Below are 22,026 nucleotides of genomic sequence, written 5' to 3'. Positions count from 1 at the left end.
ATACTGTGCTTTCTGTATTTACCTTTTACTTATGCTTGCTGTTGGACAAAAACAAGGAGGGGGGTATTATGCCAGATACTCATGTTTCCAGTTATAAATGCAGATGAGGCCAAAGTGTGTGTTTGTACAGGTGGGATGAAATAAACAAATGACAGTGAAAGCCTGCTTATCAGGATCATTATTTGTTGTTCCTGGATTGGAAAATAAGTATAGAGAAGGCAGTTTGGGTTTTTAAGATATTTAATATGTGACATTAAATTATTTTTTAATTTTTAAAAGCTGACTTCTGTCTTAGTCGTACATGATTTGGCTTCACATGTATGGATGAGATTTTAAATATGTGAGAATTGTAGCTAGTTATAAAAGAGTGCCAGATATTTGCATTATAACAAAACATCTTTATTGATGTATAATTTATATACTGTGTAATTCACCCAGTTTAGATATACAATTAAAACATAGTAAATTGCTCAGTTGTGGTGACTCACACCTATAATCTCAGCACTTTGAGAGGCTGAGATGGGGAGACTGTTTGAGGCCAGGAGATAAGAGACCAGCCTGGGCAACACAGCAAGACCCCATCTCTAAAAAAATAAAAATATAAAAATTGGCTGGGCGTGGTGGCTCATGCCTGTAATCCCAGCACTTTGGGAGGCTGACGCTGGCGGATCACAGGGTCAGGAGACTGAGACCATCCTGGCCAACATGGTGAAACCCCGTCTCTACTAAAAATACAAAAATTAGCTGGGCATGGTAGTACATGCCTGTAATCCCAGCTACTTGGGAGGCTGAGGCAGGAGAATCACTTGAACCAGGGAGTTGGAGGTTGTGGTGAGCCGAGATAGCGCCACTGCATTCCAGCCTGGTGACAGAGCGAGAGTCCATCTCTAAATAAATAAAATTAGCTGGTCATGGTGGCGTGTGCTTGTATTCCCAGCTATTCAGGAGGCTGAAGTAGGAGAATAGCTTGAACCTAGGAGTTTGAGTCTGCAGTGAGCTCTGCTTGTGCCACTGCAGTCCAACCTGGGGGACAGAGTGAGACCCTGTCTCAAAAAAAAAAAAAAAAAAAAAAAGAAGTCTATACAGTTTTACCATCATCATCGCAACCGAGTTTTAGAACATTTCCATCTGCCCAAAGAGATCCTTCTTGCCCAAGTGCTGTCAGTCCCTTTTTCCACTCCATGCCCCAGGCAGCCCCTAAAAATTGAATCATACAGTACGTACTCTTTCACATCTGGCTGCTTTCATTGAGCATAATATTTTTGAGGTTCATTCATGTTGTTGTAAGTATGAGTAGCTTGTTTGTTTTTATTGCTGAGTAGTTTTCTACTGGGTAGATTTACCACAGTTTATCTATTGATTACTTTGATGGACAACAAAACATTTGGGTTGTTTACACTGTTTGACTATTATAATGATTTTTTTTTCTTTATTTTTTAACCTTTTGAGATGGAGTCTCGCTTTGTCACCCAGGCTAGAGTGCAATGGCACTATCTTGGCTCACTGCAACCTCTGCCTCCCAGGTTCAAGCGATTCTCCTGTCTCAGCCTCCCGAGTAGCTGGGATTACAGGCGTGTGACACCACACTCGGCTAATTTTTGTATTTTTAGTAGAGACAGGGTTTCACCATGTTTACCAGGCTGGTCTCAAACTCCTAACCTCAAGTGATCTGCCTGCCTTGGCCTCCCAAAGTGCTGGGATTACAGGCATGAGCCACCATGCCCAGCTGAGTCTATCTTTTAAAAGAGAAAAAGAAGGCTGGGCCCGGTGTCTCATGCCTGTTATCCCAGCACTTTGGGAGGCCGAGGCAGGTGGATCATGAGGTCAGGAGTTCAAGACCAGCCTGGCCAACATGGTGAAACCCCATCTCTACTAAAAACACAAAAATTAGCCAGACGTGGTGGCGGGTGCCTATAATCCCAACCAGTCAGGAGGCTGAGGCAGGAGAATCGCTTGAACTTGGGAGGCGGAGGTTGCAGTGAGCGGAGATCGTACCATTGCATTCCAGCCTGGGCAACAGAGCAAGACTCCGTCTTGGGGGGAAAAATGTTTTCATAGTCGTTATCATTTGAGCCCTACAGTAGCCTTACAACAAGTGGACAGGACAAGTAGTATTACCCTCGTTTGTTGCTATCCAGAGGGAGTCTACACCTGTATTCTCAGGTTATTGCCATAGGAAGCCCATCAGGAGTATGCTTCCGTTTTGTGGTGTACACACAGGATAGAGCAGCACCAGAGGACTACTTCTATATGTGATGTAGATCCAAATTTGGAGTCAGTTTATTCATTCTGCAAATATTCAGTGAATATCTGCTACCTGCCAGGCACTGTTCTAGATGGTGGAGGATTGGGATATGAAAGATTTAGTCTCTGCTCTTGAGGAATTAACTGTCCATAAAGGCTGTATACAAGAAAATAACTATAATACTGGGCCACGGGAACCCAGAAGCAGAGGATCTAACAAGGTAGAGCAGAGGATCTAACAAGGGGAGCAGAGAGGAGGGTGTCAGAGTGTGTTGATGATAATAGCTCACCCTTACCTAGTGCATACTCTGTTCCAGGCACATTCCAAACACTTTGTATATGTTTACTCATTTAATCTTCACTTCAACCCCTTACCCTGTTTTACAGACGAGAAGGCCAGAAAACTGGGGCTGGTATTTTGACCAAGCGCACACTGCTAGTGAATGGTAGACCTGGAATTTAGACCAGTCAGTCTGGCTCTGGAGTCTGTCTCCTGAAAAGGTTTCTCAGAGGAGAGGCACCCAGGCTGTGTCTTGAATAACAGCTTGTAGCTAGTCTGGCAGAAAGGTGATTGGGATATGTCTACACGGTTTTCTAGGCAGAGAAGTATCACAAGTAAAGGTAAAGAAAGCACACGATTGAGAGCAAGTGTGGCAGACTACTTGTGAAGAAAGATGGGTGGTAAGGAATGAGACTAGAAGACAAGGCTGAGGATGAAGGGCCTGGTACGCCATCTGAGGAATTTGGGTTCTGTGATCTAATTTTTAAAGTTACACAAAAAATACCACTTTTCCTTTTGTATTAATTTTATTTTTGTACAATTAATTAAAGATTTAAAAAGATTGATTTAAATCTTTTTAATTGTGAAATATATCACACAGTTAGAAAAGTGCATAAAATACAAATGTAAAACAATGAATTATTTTTAAATGACCACCTCTGAGGTTAGGAAATAGAACATTATAGCGGCCCAACAGCCCCTTCTTAGTGACCTTCACTAGTCACAGTCGCTCCCCTTCCACCTACAGGTAACCACTCTTGATTTCTTTATTTTCCTTTGTTGTTTTACTGCCCATGTCCCTGTAAACATTATAGTTTTGCCTGATTTTGAACACATGGAGTCATATGCTGTATCTTCTTTTGTGTCTTGTCATTATGTGTGCGAGATTCATCCATGTTGTTCTGTGTGACTGTCCCTTCATTTTTGTGCTGTATGACATTCTATTTTATGAATATACCAGTGTCCTTACCTTTGTGCTATTGAGGATATTTGGGTTGTTCCCAGCTGGGGACTATTATGGATAGTGCTGCTGTGTGTGCCTTTGGGGTACACGTGCATATGTTCTGCTGGGTATGTACCTAGGAGTGGGATTGCTGGGTCATGGGTCTTATCTGTCTTGAACGTTAGGAGAATCAAGCCAAACCGTTCTCCAAAGTAGATGTAATAATTTACATTCACACAAGTAGTGTGTGAAGATTTCTGTTGTTCCATAGCCTAGCAACACTTAATCATATCAGATTTCGATGTTTTTAGCCATTATGATATATAATGGTGTATCATTATGATTTTCTTCTTTTTTTTTTTTCTTTTTTTTTGAGATGGAGTCTCACTCTGTCTCCCAAGCTGGAGTGCAGTGGCACTATCTCGGCTCACTGCAAGCTCCACCTCCTGGATTCATGCCATTCTCCTGCCTCAGCCTCCCAAGTAGCTGGGACTACAGGCGCCTGCCACCACGCCTGGCTAATTTTTTGTATTTTTAGTAGACACGGGATTTCACTGTGTTAGCCAGGATGGTCTCGATCTCCTGACCTCGTGATCCGCCTGCCTCGGCCTTCCAAAGTGCTACGATTACAGGCGTGAGCCAGTGTGCTTGGCCTCATGATTTTCTTTTGCGTCGCCCTTACTTACTGTTGAGACTAGATGCCTTTTCATATGTTTATTGGACATTTGGATAGTTTAGATTTTCTTGTCGTTCATTTGATGACATGTTTCATCTAGCCTCTTGCCCCTTTTCCTGTTGGGTTATCTTTTTTCTTTTAGAACTTGTTAGAACCCTTTATTATTTTGAATATGGACCTTTTATTGGTTTTACGTTGCCTGCTTTTTCATTTTCTCGAGGGCGTCTTCTTTTTTTTTTTTTTCAGTTTGAGAGCAGGTACTGTTTATTAACTGACCAGCTTAGAAAAAAATAATCATGGTGGACACCTTAGTTTATTCTTCTAATAGTCCTGTTGATCTGGTCCTTCCTGTTGCCAGCGTCTCCACCTTCTACAAAATGGGTGGTCTTTTTCTTCATTCCACCTCGTGGAGAAGATAATTTTAAGAGCTACAGGAAGTTATTTGCTTCTTTGAATCATTTTCCAACAGTATAGATCTCATGAATCAGATCCTCCACGCAGATGATGCCGTATTTACCAAGAGATCGAGCAGTCAAAGTGTTATCTGTCAAAGCAATTTGCTTCTTATTGATTTCGCCATAACCACGCTTGTAGATTAGTTCATCTACTGACTTTAGGTTTGGTTACCCCCAAGCAATATATGGCTCTACAATCCTCAGCATGTTAATTGAAGCCTTGTTGAGCTTCACACAGGTTCCATTGAAGATTTGACGAAGGCGAAGAAGCTGCAACACCTTTCGGACCTTTGGGCTCATAGCATTGATACCTCTGATCCTGATGGCAAATGCCAATTTGGGTTCTGCGGGTACATAGAAGTTGCCAGCTTTTCATGCCACCCTCGCCATTGGAATTTCAGTTCTGTACATCTGCCTGTATTCCTTGTGATGGTGCTTCGCTTTTTCATAGATAAGCTTCCTCCTTGCCGTTTGAAGCATCTTTTGGGCAAACTTCTTTCTCAGGCGCTAGATCTTCAGCTCTGCGAAATTCCTTTACTTTTTCTTAAGGATTTCTGTCACAGCAGGAACCTCCTTCTTCTCTTCTACACCCTCCATGGTTCCAGTCGGAAAAAGAGGGAGGATATCTTTTGATGGACAAATATTCTTAATTTTCATGTAGTCATGTTTGTCTAATATTGTCATATTTGGTTTTTAATACTAGGTACTTTTTGTATCCTATTTGAGAAATCCTTCCCTACCCCTAGGTTTTGAAGCATTTTCCCATATTATCTTCTAAAAGCTTTATTATTTATCTTTCACATTTGAGTATACAGTTCACCTGAATTTGATTTTTGTGTATGGTAATTCTTAACTAACTTATTAGTATACCTCTGCCTTTAAAATTTTTTAAATATTCTGTCCAGACTTTCTGGCTGTCCTCAGCAGAATGGTTGGTCTTCATTACCTGGTTTACCATTCCCAGAAGCAGAAATGTCTTTTAAAGTTTTAGTTTCACTTTGACTTAAAAATGATCTGTCCTGTCTTGTTAAGGGGCCTTAATGAATATGTTTACTAAAAAATAAAAAAGGACTGAAAAACTGTATAGATTTCATGACTGTTTCTATTTTTTATTTTTATTTTAATTTAAGAGACCAAAAAGAAGCTTCTGTTTCCTGTCTGCTTCTGTCAGCTATAAAATACTGTTAGACAAATTTAAGCTTGCTACATAAAATGAGCATAGTTATACTTATTGCAGGATAATTTCAGAACATTAATGACAGGAAAATTTTAAATTAAAAAATACACACTATCAGACATTGACTTTGATAATAAAACAGCTTAACTAAAGCAGTGGCTACCCCCCTTTCTCTGTTTATCCATAAATTTAAACCTCTTTTTTGGCCAGAGATGGACTGTATGCAAACCGCATCCAGAATGCTTTTAGTTTGTGCCACAAAATATGAAGAAAATGTTTTCAGTTTATGGCAACTAGATCCATGACATATGATGCTCCAGGAACTGTTTTTACAGTGCGCAAGATGCACAGGAACAGAATAGCAAACTCACATGATTGTTGGCAAGGAAAACCTGGCTACGTGGCTGATGTTAAATTTGCTTTTTAAGACAGCCAGATCAAGAAATGTCTGAAGACTTTGAGACTGCAGCAGGGAGATGATTTTGCAGTTAGTAAACACAGCCCCGGGAAGCCATGGCAAGGCAGTTCTGGTAAGCCATTTACAGCTTCTCTTCTAGAAGGAGAGCACAGTGGAGGCTCTGGAGAGGAAAACCTGACGTGGCCTCTAGAGAATGCTACCCAGGGCAGTAGAGCCTCCCTGATGGCACTGCCCTCAGCACCACCCTGCACAGCCTGGCCGAACCCCGCCTTGCCCGGGCCATCTCTGTCTCTGAGATTCACCACGGAGGTTAGCTTGGTTGTAGCTGAGCTGTTAAGAGTAGGGGTTTGTGTTCTTGAAAATTAGAGCTTAGGAGCCACACACATCCTTCTTGTCCAGCCCTTACATAGACCATCTTCTTTATCTTTTTCAATGAACACTTCTCAAAGTGTGCCCCTTCCTCCCGCCCAAGACCCTTTCAGGAGGTCACAACTATTTTAATAATACTAAGATGCTGTATGCCTTTTAAATTCATTCTCTCATGAGTGCACATTGGAGTTTTTCCAGACATGTGATACAGAAAAAGATTGAATGCGAAAGTATATATTTGGGTACAGCTGTTGTTGCTCAAGCTAGACATTAAAGAAGTTTGCAAAGATGTAAAACAGTGCCACTTTCCTCAAATTTTTGATCCTTTGAAATACCATTTTTAATTTAAAAAGCAACAGTTTATTATTTTTGTTTTTATTTTAAGTTCCAGGGTACATGTGCAAGATGTGCAGGTTCGTTACGTAGGTAAACATGTGCCATGGTGGTTTGCTGCACTGTGAACCCATCACGTAAGTATTAAGCCCAGCATGCATTAGCTATTTTTCCTAATATCTCCCTCCCCCTGCCACCCACCCCCAGCCAACAGGCCCAGATCAAGAAATGTCCCTGTGTCCATGTGTTCTCATTGTTCAGCTCCCACTTATGAGTGAGAATATGCACTGTTTGGTTTTCTGTTCCTGTGTTAGTTTACTGAGGATAATGGCTTCCAGCTGCATCCATGTTCCTGCAAAGAACATGATCTCGTTCCTCTTTATGGCTGCATACTATTCCATGTTGTATATGTACCACATTTTCTTTATCCAGTCTATCATTGATGGGCCTTTGGGTTGATTCCATGTCTTTGCTGTTGTGAATAGTGCTGCAGTGAACATACGCGTGTATGTATCTTTATAATAGAATGATTTATATTCCTTTGGGAATATAACCAGTAATGGGATTGCTGGGTCAAATGGTATTTCTGGTTCTAGATCATTGAGGAATCGCCACACTATCTTCCACAGTGGTCGAACTCATTTACTTTCCCACCAATGGCGTGAAAGCATTCTTACCTCTCTGCAGCCTCGCCAGCATCTGTTGTTTCTTGACTTTTTAATAATCACCATTCTGACTGGCGTGAGATGGCATCTCACTGTGGTTTTTGGATTCCTCTAATGATCAGCGATAGTGAGCTTGTTTTCATATGTTTGTTGGCCGAATAAATGACTAATAATTCTAATGTTTCATAGTTATAATTTTTACTATGGCAAATATTGATAATTTAAATTAAGATAAACAAGAGCTCTTTGAGGTCTTCCATAATTTTCGTAAGTGTAAAGGGATCCAGAGACAAAAGGGTTTGAGAATCACTGCTTTCAATCCTGTCAGTTCCAGTTGGAATCCCAGTTTCTCTTTGAAGGTGGCACAGGTTGTCTGGCTCACCGTTTTCTCTGCATTCTCTAAACTTCTGCGCCACTCAGCTTAGTGCTTAGCTTTTTTCTCCTTACATATAGTGTAAGGTCCCTGAAAAGGCGGATCAGATCTGAATTGAGAGTTTTTGAGACTTCCAAGGTATACAGTGCTGGGCACAGCATAAACAATTGTTAATGATTATTCATATTACTATCATCATTGTCAATGTTCAACTCACTGGTTTATTGGAGAAGCAGTATACATCTAAAATTTGTGAACAACCTCACTTCATAAAATCAATATGCAATATAGAAAAAGAACAAAGGTTTTTCTTTAATCACCAATAAATTGGTCACAAAAGTTAACATGTTAATCTGCTTAATTATTTCTTTTAATTTTAATTTTTAATGTAAATTGCCAAATTATAATTGCATATACTTATGGGGTACAAAGTGATATTGTGATTTATGAATATAATGTGGAATGATTAAGTCAACCTAATTAACATATTTATCACCTCTAATCTGCTTAATTCTTATGTGACCAACAATTGCAATAAACCCTGGACGTAGGCCCTTGCTCTGAAAACTTGCTGAGCATAGTGCCGTGCACTTAGTAAGCATTCAGTGAAGCCGGTTGAATTGAATCTGCTGTTTCAGTAGCTGCCTCTGCTGTTCTTGTAACCCTCGGTGAATTCCCTACCATCCCTGCCTCTACTATAAGTGATTTGCAGTTGTTTTAGGCTTTCAGAAGGCAGTCGTACTTTCTCAAGCCTTTTCTGTTAAAGAATTGACAGACTTTTCTAGGGCCAGGCTGGAAGGCATAAATTAGTTGAGCAAGCTGGATTAATACCCCAAGGTTGGGTATGAGTCTTTCTGATCATTCCTACTTTGGACTGAGTTTGTTTTTCTTAGGCAACCTTTCCTGACTTCCAAGACATAAACATCACATTAACATTCTTATGCCAGGGTCCTGCCATCAGTCCCAAAGTTTCCTTCACTGCTTCTCCCAGGAAGTCTGGGGATGCCGTGCAGGTAGCACACTGCCCTCATAGACTGTTACAGCTGATAAGCCACAGCTTTGTTTTCGTAAGCTCAGAATGTCATGTTGTATTGAGTTGATTTTAGTTTTTTTGTAAAAAATGTGTGTGTTTATTCCACAAGAATTTATTGGGAATGTCCTTTGTGCTGGCACTATATTAAATGACAGTGATAAGGAAGCCTTAGACCCGGGAAGCTTACCACCTACCAGTATACACACACAAAAGTAAGCCTAGTGTGTGTTTTGAGTGCAGTTGCTCACTCAGGGGAAGGATCCATCCAGATCACCTGTGAGAAGAGGGAGTCAGGAGAGACTTCACAGAACAGGTTTCCCTAAGCCTGCATCTTGAAAGTTGAGATGAAATTTGTCCTGCCCGTGGGAAGGCAGTCCAGGTACCAACAGCATGTTCCAAGGCACGCGGAAACCATGTGGTGCTCAAGGGAAACGGAAAACAGTTGGGTTTTGGAGGTGAGGACAGTGGGGCGGGCAGGGACCAGGCCTCGCCGGCCACAGTGGGAATGGGGTTTTATCTACAGGGTGGATGAGATACATTGCAAAGGCAATAAGGATTTCTGCTTTTTGAAGGTAATTCTAGTGGTGTAGGGGAGGGGTGGGTCTTGAGGTAGGAAAACCAATTGAAAAGATAACTAGCATAAGACTGGTGAGAAGCTATGCCAGAAGCAGGGCAGTCAGTGGCAGTAGGAATAAGGAAGTATATACTAGAATAGTTGGGGATTAGAACTGACAGTTTGGTGAGAGGAAGGAGCTGCTGATGTTCGCAGACTTCTGATTTGAGTGGGATGGCAGTATTCCCAAGTGAGACAGAAGAACACGCTTTGGGGGAGGGTTGTTTTATTTTAGGGCCCTGTGGCACATGAGGTGGAGCTGCATTAGGCAGTTATGTAGATAGTTCTAAAGGCTGTAAAAGAGGTCAACACTAGAGAAAGACTTGGGAATCATCAAGATCCAGGTGGAAGCTGCATCTATGAGACAGCATAAGACCAGGCTGGGTGCAGTGGCTCATGCCTGTAATCCCAACACTTTGGGAGGTCGAGGCGGGTGGATCACGAGGTCAGGAGTTCAAGACCAGCCTGGCCAAGATGGTGAAACCCTGTATCCACTAAAAATACAAAAATTAGCTGGGTGCAGTGGCAGGTGCCTGTAATTCCAGCTACTCGGGAGGCTGAGACAGGAGAATTGCTTGAACCTGGGCAGCAGAGGTTGTAGTGAGCTGAGATCGCGCCACTGTACTCCAGCCTGGGCGAGAGAGTGAGACCCCGTCTCAAAAAAGAGAAAGCATAAGGATGTGTATATATAATAAATAGAGAAAGGGAAGTGTGGACTCCAGAGGAGGAATACACTAATAATGAAAGGACAGGGAGAAAAAGACTGTCCTGTGAAACAGACTGGAAAGACACAGACCAAGAGGTAGCAAAAGTACTGCCATGGGCCCTTCCGGAGGGGTGGGTGAAGGAACTAAACCTGCTCCATATCAGACTGGGCATCAGAACTGAGCTCAATCCGTGAAGCCAGGAGTTGAGTTTGGTTCCCTCTCCATGACTCTGGCCCCCAGTCTGCCATGTACAGCAACAACTGAAGCAGCAGCTTTTCACCTTCTCACCCACTCCAAACCTTCCTGTGATAAGAAGGCTGGTTACAGACCCAAGGGAACAGGAGGACCTGACACAGCCAGGATACCAGGAGCTAAAACAGGATGCCCCTGGCCCAGTGGCTGGATCTTCAGTATCCTTACTATTAAGACAGGAAAGGAGGTCCCAAATGACAGGTTTCAGGTGGTTCTGGTTCGGATTTTTATTTATTTATTTTGTGTTTATTTTTAGACAATGGTTCTGATTTTTAAATGCTAGAGAGAGGTTAAAGGAAGAACAGTTGAATAGTATCTGTTGCATTGACACTGAGATTGATAGGGACAGAAATCAAGTTGTCTTATTAATCAAGTGATGAATAAGTGAATGAGAAATTAGTATGTTGAGACCACAAATATAAACTGCTTTTTCAAGAAGCTTGACTAGGCCAGGTGCAGTGGCTCACGCCTGTAATTCCACCTCTTTGGGAGGCCAAGGAGGGTTGATCACTTGAGGTCAGGAGTTCAAGATGAGCCTGGTCAACATGGTGAAACTCCAACTAAAAATACAGCTAGGCATGGTGGCATGCATCTGTAATCCCAGTTACTCAGGAGGCTGAGGCAGGAGAATTGCTTGAACCCAGGAGGTGGAGGTTGCAGTGAGCTGAGATTGCATAATTGCACTCCAGCCTGGGCTACAGAGCGAGACTCCATCTCAACAACAACAAAAGCTGGATTAGGAAGGGAAAGAGGGGAGGAGGAGTGCAATAGGTAGAACAGATTTTAAGGTTAAAGGGGATGTTTTTAGGAATGGACTGACAGTATTTTTATAGAATTTCCAAAGCGTTGAAGTGAAGTAGGGAGTGGCCTAAAACTGCAAAGATAGTATTTCCAGGACTTGGAACGATAATAAATCTCTTGTGTATGGGGGCTAAGTAAAACCATCTATTTCTAGCAGATCTGCATCCACCTGTGCTCCTTTTGAGACAAGGTCCGGCTCTGTTGCCCAGGCTGGAGTGCAGTGGTGTGATCTAGGCTCACTGCATCCCCTGACTCCCAGGCTCAAGCCATCCTCCCACCTCAGCCTCCTGAGTAGGTGGGACTACAGGTGCATACCACAATGCTGGGCTACTTTTTTTGTATTTTTTTGTAGAGATGGGGTTTCACCAGGTTGCCCAGGCTAGTCTTGAACTTGTGAGCTCAATCAATCTGCCCACCTCGGCCTCCCAAAGTACTGGGATTACAGGTGTGATCCACCATGCCTGGCCTCCTTAGACTTTGGATATTATTATTTGTGTTACTTAATTAACTAGGTATCTTCTTACCTGATTGGGCCGGGCGCCCTGCTCACAGAACTGGATGGTTGGTACCCTGCTGTCTGCCACCAAGTCTCCTGGCATCCCCTCTTGCTTCCTGGGAAGACCTTCCAGGCCTCCTTGCTGGTGTTCTGCTCCTCCCTCACGTCTGCTGCCTCACTTAAGACATCTCTTCTGGACGTCTTGCTTGAAGTTAGGCCAGTTGCCAACAATGTAGGCAGACAAGGTTTTCAGAGGTATTTGTGACTCAATTAAAAGTTTATAGTGTATTCTCAATAGTCTGTATCCTAAGAATGATGCTGGATATCAAACTGATAAGAGTGGTGAGTCCTGGGAAGACTAGAATGGAGGGAGAGGGGACATTGGTTAAGAGCCTCTCTATACTGCTGGAATTTTTAAAATGAGAATTTAAATTTAAAATTATGGTGCTGAATAGTCAAGTTTGAAAATTAAAACCCTGCCATATCAAAGGTGATACTAGTAAGATACCAGCAAAATAAATATAGTTTGTTGAATATGTATTTCTTTCAACTTGCCATATTCCGTAGGAAAGATTTAGTTCTAATTACATCCTGTGAGTTTAGTTAGGTACTTGGCTTTGGAATAATTATTTATTTTTTTGAGACTGGTTCTTGCTGTGTCACACGGGTTGGAGTGCAGTGGTGTGATCATGGTTGACTGCAGCCTCAACCTCCCAGACTCAAGCAATTCTCCTGCCTTAGCCTCCTTAGTAGCTGAGACTACAGGCACATGCCACCATGCCCTGTTAATTTTTTACTTTTTTTTTTGAGACGGCGTCTCGCTCTGCCGCCGAGGCTGGAGTGCAGTGGCCGGATCTCAGCTCACTGCAAGCTCCGCCTCCCGGGTTTACGCCATTCTCCTGCCTCAGCCTCCCGAGTAGCTGGGACTACAGGCGCCCGCCACGTCGCCCGGCTAGTTTTTTGTATTTTTTAGTGGAGACGGGGTTTCACCATGTTAGCCAGGATGGTCTCGATCTCCTGACCTCGTGATCCGCCCGTCTCGGCCTCCCAAAGTGCTGGGATTACAGGCTTGAGCCACCGCGCCCGGCCCTACATTTTTTTGTAGAGACAGAGTCTTCCTATGTTGCTCAGGCTGATCTCGAACTCCTGAGCTCAACCGATCCTCCTGCCTCGGCCTCCCAAAGTGAAGTGCTAGGATTACAGGAGTGAGCCACCACGCCCAGCCTAAAGGAATTCTTGAAGCCGGCTTGCAGTTTAACAGGACCTGGGGATTAATTTAACCCAAGATCCACTGAACATTCCCACCCCTTCTATGAATTCCAAGACTAGTTTGGCTGCTCTGAAAGAGAAGAGAGAAAACTAGAGTGGTTCACAGTTTTACTGCTGCAGCTGTACCTGATCAGATGGTAGGATTACCGTGTAGTTCTGAGCATTTCAAAGCTGTTTTGGAGGAATTTGCCACTATTTATACCTTGGAAGGAAAATAGTGCTGTAGGTAACTTCAACTAGATAATTTCAAATGTTGATTTTAGAATTGACTTATATGTTTATTTTGAATACATGTGCACCTGATACAGAGGTTCACAGCCTGGCAGAGAAAGTAATGCAGCTGTTCTGTAAAACCTAGATTCAGGAGTACTTGGAAAACTGCACGGTTTCCCTAGCTTGCCTATCCTCTGCCCTAATTCCTTTTTTCCCCTCCCTTCTGAATACAGGCAGTGTCTGAGACACACTGCCAAGCAGGCTAGGGACTGAGTGGCATGGTCTCTTTCTAGCCTTGTCTGTTAAGGAGACATGTAATGTGCAACTTTACAGGGTTGGCACAGAATTTGGACTAATGATAGATCCAGAGAAGAGGCTGTGTTTTAGCCTAAGCGGAAACTTTAATCGGAATAGGGAACTAAAAATTAGTGTTATTATCTTGATAGTCTCTGCAGTTGACAAAAAAATTAATGAATCCTGTCGTCCTCTGAAGTGCTGAGGGTCAGACATAACCATGTAGCCTCGAGTTCTCTGTAAGGGCCAGACCCATCTTGGAGGCTGCAGCTAACTTCAGTTTTTACCAACGCAGTTAATTAGGGGACACATCCACATGCAACTACTGAATTGCTGGGATCCCATTGGGATTCGGTTCAGCTTATGTTTATTGGACTCTACCCAGTACCAAATTCAAAGGTGTGTTAGACACAGTCCTTGCTGTCAAGGAACTCCTGCTGAGTGAAGAAAATGGACTCGTGGATATTACCAATATAATGTATATCTAAGAGGAGGAACACTTTGTCCAACCAGCGAGGGTACAGAAAATTTCTAGGAGATAACACCTAAAGGAAAAGGAGAAGGGAATAGGCAGGGGCTCTCAGACATTAGTGTGTATGTTGTGAGTAAGGAAACTCTGTGCAGTCATGAAGCGATAATGGGTCTGGAGAGGTCTTGGATTTTACCCTAAAGATAGTTATTGACTGAATTTAGGTGGCGAGATACCCAGAGGTCAAATTTGCTTTTTAGCAAGAAAGACTGCTGCGGTGTATAGTAGAGAGATAGGGAGACGAGTCATAATATTTCTAATTCTCATCACAATTCCATCTGAGATGTATTGATTCAAACACTATTAAATAAAGTAAGTCCAATAGAGGGGACGACAGATAGCAGGGCAGTGGCAGTGAGGTGCTTTCAGATTCCCTGCAGCACCGTCTCAGCACCGTGCCCTGACATGGGGCTGAAGTTCTGACTTACAATCTCTAGCTGTGGGGAGTGGAGCACGCTGTCCTGGACAGAAGTATTGGGTTACTGTGAAACTAAGGGGCCAACTTCCAAACAGTGCCAGCTTGCTGACAGCTTTGTAGATGCTGGTCCCAGATGAACCTCTGCTGGGCTCGCCATTGCTTTGAGCACCAGCACACACGTAGGTAGCTCCAACCTTGAGGAGCATTCCTTCTGCATTTGTTTGTGTCATTGTAAAATGAAGGTACTGGCCATTTAATATATATTCCTATATCTCTACATTCAAATACATGAATATATATTTCAGAGAGAGATTCCATCATGGAATAAATAAAATATTTACTGCATTTTTTAGCAACTTGCTATGAATTGATTTTGAAGAGACTATTCCAGCCATTATGGGGGAATGGACTGGGGAGGAGCAAGAATAGGAACAGAGAACCAGCGAAATGGCCCCAACAAGCAAGAATGACAGTAGTGAAAATGAAGAATTATGGGTAGATCTGAGAAGCAGATTTTGAAAGAGGAAATGATAGGACTTGCTGATGGACTGATATGAGGGGTTGGGTGAGAAATTCATGACGGATATCAGGGTCTGACCTAAACACCTGGGTGGAGGGTGATGCCCTTGATTGTATGAAGCCTTAGTAACCACTTACCTTTATTGAGCATGTGTTTGGTATCCTGCCCTCTACTAAGAGTTTTACACATATTGCATTTAAACTTCAAAAGAACCCTATGAAGAAGGTGTTGTTAGTGTTCCCAGTGTTGGTTGAGGAAGCTGAGCTCTGAGAGGTTGGGCTGCGGGCCTAGAAACAATAGCTGGTGAAAGGAGGAGCTGGATTTCCATGAGGCCACCTGTGCCACTGCCTCCTGTGGCATCTTGCTATGAGCATACAGCTCATTGTGATTTTTTTCTCTTTTCAGGGTTGTGGTTTTTTGCACTGAATGTAACCTAGACTCATCTTCACGGGCTTGTGTTGCCCCAGGTACTGTCAAAGGTAAGTTTTTAAAATATGTATCTACCATGTATTGGCAATAGTCTTCTCCTTAAAAAGAAGAAAATACTTTTTCAAGAACATTGTTGCCCTTTTACCAAGTTCTTACAGGAAGATATTTGTAAGGTGACCATCATACCAGCCCCTTGCTTTCCTCCTATGTGGTAGGTCCCTTTAAAAAGAACTGGTATTTAGATGGATACTGACATTTGGTGCCTCATGCTAGAAAGCTACAACTTAGTTATTATGTGAGTTTTATGTGAGTGTACCCCTAGCGTCTCTGTCTCTCACCTTTCCCTGCCACAGTCTGTAGTCCACATTACTGCCAGGGTTCACTTTCTGAACGATGGATTTAACTCAGGTCACGCCTTTGCTTAAACAGCCCTCATTGTATCCAGTTGCTGCAGATGTTGTCCCACAGATCCCTTCAAAACCTAATTCCAGTCAACGTTTCTGGCTGCTTTTTTAGTGAATCCTTATCTGTAAGCCTTAACGGACCACTTTCTTTTCCCTAGATATATATAGTATTTTTTTCATGGCTTTGTGCCGTGGTTGATGCTTTTCTCTTTTTAGAGTTTGGAAGCAGGGAGAAGAATGTGACTATCTACTCTCCTTGTTGTATTTTTCCTGTTGTCTTCTTCTCTCAAACTCCCTTGGCAGAATTTCTTTTTCATCTGTGTTCTAAGAGCACCTGTTGTTATTACAATAATAAATTATTCAATATTTTATATTAAAGTTGTTTATTTGTATCTGTCTCCTTTACTAATATATAAACCCTTTGAGACTGCTTGGAAAGGAGCTAACCTATTTTTAATGCTTAAAAGAGGCCCCCACAAGCAAGAAAGGATGACAGCAGTGAAAATGAAGAATTGTGGGTGGATCCGAGAAACAAATTTTGAAAGCAAAAATGATAGGACTTGCTGGTGAGCTAATATGAGGGGTCCAGGGTAGGATGAGAAATTCATGATGAATTTCTCCCCAACCCTTTGCTAGGCTTATGTGCCTAGTGTATGCACCTTGTCTCTTGTAGAGACAGCCACCTACCTGAAGACAGTAGCTGTAACTATAGCCACTGCTAAGGTCAAAATACTGTGTGAGCTATGGTTTTTGAACCTCCCAATTCAGCCTCAGTAATATAGAGCAATAAGATAAAATGCTCTTAGAACTCTTACTAAGAGTTCTACACACATTGTTTAATTTAATCTTTATAACACCTCTTCCTGCACAGCTTTACGGATGAAAATACTCAGGATTATAAAGTTAAACAACTTGCCCAAGATCACACAGCTAATAACTGACAAAGAAGTACAATTCTACATTTTCAAAGGCACAGCTCATTCCAACATAACACACTATCCCAGCACCATCTGACATGTGGTAGAGGCACAGTAAATGTTTATTGAATTGATATCTATTGCATCTTAAAGAAAAAGCACTGTAGTTGATTAATTCAGTCATTCTTAACATAGAAATTTATTGAATACCTATTAAATGCCAGGTATACAGTTTTAGGTAGACTGAATACAGAGATTAACAAGATATAGTGTCTGGTATTAAGGGGTTGACAGTCTAATCCTTATCATATAGAGAAATCTATGTGAGTAAATAAATCTAATAACGTATTACAGATCCCATAATATAATTCAAACAAGATCCACTGGGGGCACTGAGGAAGGAGTCATCATTTCTGCCTAGAGATGGATCAGGAACTAGTTCATAAAAGCTAAGCCTTGACTGGAAAGTCGGGTCTCCCCTTGTGGCACCAGAGGAGGGAAAGGCAGAGGGAGTGATAACAACAAAAACATGGAAACCTCAAACAGTCTGCCATATTGGCAAAGCCGTAAGATGTTCATTACGGCTGGAACAAAAGGAATGGAGACCAGGCAGATGAGGCTGGAGAGACAGGTGAGGGCTGGATCCTGGAGGGCTTTTGAAAATATTAACATATTTGGCAGTTTTCATGGAAGAACTTGCACAGGTACTGTAGAACATTACTTGTATTTAGTTCTTAACATTTGCTGAGTCCTGTCATGTGTGTGGCAAGCACTGTGCCCGGTCAGGACTATCCACCACCAACCACAGGTCACAAACCGGTGACTGCTCCAAGTTTAAGTGAGGTGCAAAAACAGAAATTTAACACTTGTGTTGGCCAGACACGGTGGCTCACGCTTATAGTCCCAGCACTTTGGGAGGCCGAGGCAGGCAGATCACTTGAGGTCAGGAGTTCCAGACCAGCCTAGCCAACATGGTGAAACCCTATCTGTACTAAAAATACAAAAATTAGCTGGCGTGGTGGCACGTGCCTATAGTCCCAACTACTTGGGAGGCTGAGGCAGGAGAATCACTTGAACACGGGAGGCAGAGGTTGTGGTGAGCCAAGATTGGGCCACTGCACTCCAGCCTGGTCAACAGAGCAAGACTCTGTCTCTAACTACATACATACATACATACATACATACATACATACATACATAAAATAAACACTTGTGTTGTCTCATCTCATGATGGGACATGACTTGTCACTTTGGCACGACTTGTTCACCCCTCTAGTTTTCATGTAAGTGGGCTTTCCCCTGACTTTTTTGTGACTCCGTTAGCACTGATACATTAGACCCTTTGTCACTTCTTACATGGAACCCTTAGTTAACCGTATACTTTTGCATTGCCTCTCTTACTTACCTTCTATTTTGTCAGAAGGAAAGTTGCCCTAGACACAACCATAAGCCATGCCTTCAAACAAGAATGTTATCAAGGTTTGTTCAAGAAACACATTGAAAACTAAGGACAGCTCCAAAACAACAAAAAATGAGAGCAAATAAAATAAAGGACAAAGATAAAAATAGGTATCAATATGACATTGAGTAAGTGGGCACATTACATGGTTTTAATCAGGAAAGATTTTTAGAAATAAAAGCTGACTGGAGGCCAGGCACTATGGCTCACGCCTATAATCCCAGCGTTTTGGGAGGCCTCGGCAGGTGGATTGCTCTAACTCACAAGTTCAAGACCAGCCTGGGCAACATAGTAAAATCCCAACTCTACCATAAATACAAAAATTAGCCAGGCGTGGTGATGTGCACCTGTAGTCCCAGCTACTTGGGAAGCCCAGCGAGGCTGAGGCTGCAGTGAACCGTGATCATGCCACCGCACTTCAGCCTGGATGACTGAGTGAGACCCTGTCTCAAAAAAAAAAAAAAAAAAAAAATACTGAATAGATTAGAAGGGTAGAGATGTGGATTGGTGGTGAGGGGAAGGGGTTTCCAGTGGGGTGTGGGCTAGGATATATATAGATAGAGATTAGCATGTTGTGTGCTGAGAATGGAAAGATTTGCCTGCGTGAATGCAGAATATAGTGTGCTTTGAGAGTAACTAGAAATGAGGTTAGTGAAAAGCTTTGGAAGTAAAAGTGTGTGATTAATGCTGTGGTAATGGAATAATTTGGAAGACAAGGCTGATATGGAAAACTGAACTTAATTCTGAGGAGGATACGTTTTAGATATAAGTTGAGATCAAAGGGTATCCAATAAGTAGTGTTCTCTTCCCTGCTCAAGTTCTGAACCAACAGAGACTTAGGACAAAGGAGTAGGGCAGATAGCTGGAGATCAAAATTTCACGTTTATCATTCATAAAGTTGCCATTGGAGAACTGGCTTAAATGTAAGGGCAAGCAGACTTTTTAAGACTGGACTGAAGGACTTAACAGGTTTATTCACCCAGCAACACTAGTCTGGGATAGACCTGCCTCCTCGTCAACGAAAGGAACAGAGCAGAACAGGTGCCCCCAAGGGAAAAGGGAGAGAAAAGGGCTGGACTATGCAAGCCTGGTTCCTTCTTCCAGACACACTCATCAGAGAAGTGACTTCACCCCTGACAGCCTGAGTCAGGGATATAAGGCCAGGAATATGAAAAGTTGGATATTGTCCCATGTGGAAGGAAGTATCAGGAACAGGGAAAAAAGTTTTCCTCCCCTAGCTTTCCTTCCTTCCTTTCCTTCCTTTCCTTCCTTCCCTCCCTCCCTCCCTCCCTCCTTCCTTCCTTCCTTCCTTCCTTCACCAGAAACCTCTTAATTTTCATTTTCCTTTTGAATCACCTATATAGGCCTAGCACAAGCAATTTAAATGTAGAACTTCACTGGTTTTGTAATGCATGTGTGCTATTTGAAATTCAGCTGCTTTGCAGCTTATATGCAGCAAGTTTAATTGTTCACTTTCTGACGTCTAAAAGGCCTGTAGGAAGAAAGTCTGTTTTCCCTGAAGTCTAATCTTTCCTCAGCCATGCCTGCTTAGGAAAAGCTGCGCCGGCATAATTCAAGGTCACGCAGCAGCCTTCTGTACACTGAAGCCACCCAAGCCCGCTAATGCCCTATTCCCTTTGCTGAGGCCAGCACAGCTGGCATTTGCTTGCTAGGCCAGAGCGGCTGGTGTATGCTGAGACTGCCTGCACAGCTGATATGTAAATGAGCTTTCAGTACCAGCATCACCACCACCACCACAACCGTCTGTGGCTTGTTTCTTGATGAGGCCTGCAAAGCCCCCAACCCTTTGCAAAGGCTTATGTGCCTAGTGTACGCAGTCTTGTCTCTATAGAAACAGCCACTTACGTGAAGACAAAGTTGCCATAACTACAGTCACTGCTAAGGTCACAATACTGTGTGCCTATGGTTTATAAACCTCGAATTCAGCCTCAATAGTTAAAAGCTACTGTGTAACTATAAAAACAACAGTAAAAAGCCTAATATAAGCTTCTACAAGAAAATACTGTGCCCCCTCATTAAAGTCCAAGGCCCAAAGTCCTGGCCTTAACAGAAGCCTCAAAAATGCCACATGTGTTTTACTCCCTTGAATTTTAGTTCGTGTCTATTTATCAAAATTTGAGTGCCCTGCACCCGAGGTTACGGTCTTTGAGACCCAATAAATAGCACTCTCCTTCCCTTGACTGGGCTCTATATTTTGGTCTCCCAAATGTCCTCCTTTTTAAAAACTTACATGCAGCAAAAAATTGTTACACTTTCCATTTTTCCCTCCTTTTTAAAAGGAGGGCATTTGGGAGACCAAAATACTGTTTCTCTGACTAATAAAGCTGTATTGGACCACCTGTTCCTGCTGCCACTGCTATCGTGTGTGCCGCTGGGCAGAGGGGCCGGGCTTGAAAAAAAAAAAAAAAAACAGCTGTATTGGAGAATGTGGCACATCTGCAGGCTGGTGAGCTTAACACTGAACTTCATAATCACACAGACTGACCTACTCATGGGTAGTTGTGAGGGTCCTGTGTCTGTGGGTGGAGGAGGAGAGGAGAGTGCCTGCTCCCCGGGGCAGCTGGCTTCCAAAAGGAAGGAAAAGAAAGGGCTGAGCTCCACACACTTTGTTTCTCCTTCCAAACTCACCATTAAAGTAAGATCCTGTTACCTTCTCTGGAGTGGATTGTGTGCAGGTGGAGAGGAGCCAAGGGTGGAAACTCAGGAGCCAGGAAGAAGCATTCCCTTTTCACAGCGCGTCCAAAGGGAAATGGAGATCACTGGGGATCGGACTCTGAAAGAATAAGAGTTCGGGGTAGAGAATGCCTTGTGAGTTGGTCATCTCCATGTACTTATTAAGTATCTATTATGTATCAAGGGCAAATACATTATCAGTGAATCCTCAGAATAACTATTATTCCCAAGTTTTGATAGGGAAGCTGAGACTGAGACGAATTGAGTGATTACGTCAAGGTCACACATCCGTACACATTCAGGTCTGTTGGACTCTTCAGTGACGGCCACAGCTCCCCCTCCAGGTTCCAGTCACTGCCCCTTCCCCTTCAGGTGTAGCAATAGTAAGGTTCCCCACTGTTGTCAGCCACTGGGTGGTTCACTAGCCTTTGTTGGTTTCCCTATTTCCATTCTAACGTGTTGGAAAATTAAGGGCTGGAGCAGTAGGGAAGGTAAGACTTGGGCCTTGGTAGGATCTTACTAGGAGACAATGGATTTTAAGAAGTGAGTGTAGGGGCAGAAGTCTTGGTTAAAGCCTTGGGTAGAAGGTGATAGCATAGGGGAGGAGAGATGACAGTGTTCAGTGTTGGGGGGTAGGGAGGAGGAGTCGGTGAGGGGAAATAGCAGTGATTGTCGGAGAAGGAGAGAACTAATATGGCCAGGCGAGTCAAGCTAGAAAGAGACATAAGAAAAATAGAACAGCCAAATAGGAGAATCCAGAAAGGATGAAAGTAAAAAGATTATAGCTGAAGGAGAAGCCAGCAAGATGAGAGCAGTGCCCTTTCATAGAAGAAACAACCACTGCCATCCCTTCTTCCTCCGCCGACCTCCTGTCTCCAGTCAGTGCCTCCCACTGGCTTAGCCCAGCCAGCAGCCAGAAGATAAGGAGCCCAATGATGGTGTCTCCTGAGGCACACAGTCAGGCAGAGAATGGAGTGGGGGTCTGGAGGGAGCAGACAGTACAGCCCCAGACCAAGGAGTGTGCTGAGCACAGGCCTGCAAGCAT

At 43.0% G+C, this 22,026-nt stretch overlaps 1 protein-coding gene and 1 pseudogene across 10 annotated transcripts in view; one reads left to right on the top strand and one right to left on the bottom strand.

The window, feature by feature from the left end:
* The window catches only part of TNRC6B (trinucleotide repeat containing adaptor 6B), a 298,093-nt gene that overhangs the window by 60,694 nt on the left and 215,373 nt on the right, over positions 1-22,026 (top strand). For all 10 annotated transcript variants that reach the window (XM_031656276.1, XM_031656275.1, XM_031656273.1 and 7 more), the window contains exon 2: positions 15,484-15,557. The gene's annotated coding sequence lies outside the window, so the exon portion shown is untranslated. The remainder of the gene's footprint in view (positions 1-15,483; positions 15,558-22,026) is intronic.
* On the bottom strand, positions 4,354-5,195 carry LOC101017054 (annotated as a pseudogene).

This window comes from Papio anubis, chromosome 16, assembly GCF_008728515.1.
Source record: "Papio anubis isolate 15944 chromosome 16, Panubis1.0, whole genome shotgun sequence".
In the NCBI taxonomy this organism is placed as follows: Eukaryota; Metazoa; Chordata; class Mammalia; order Primates; family Cercopithecidae; genus Papio; species Papio anubis.
The sequence above is the reverse complement of the archived record's forward strand: the minus strand, read 5'-3'. Positions and strand labels throughout refer to the sequence as shown.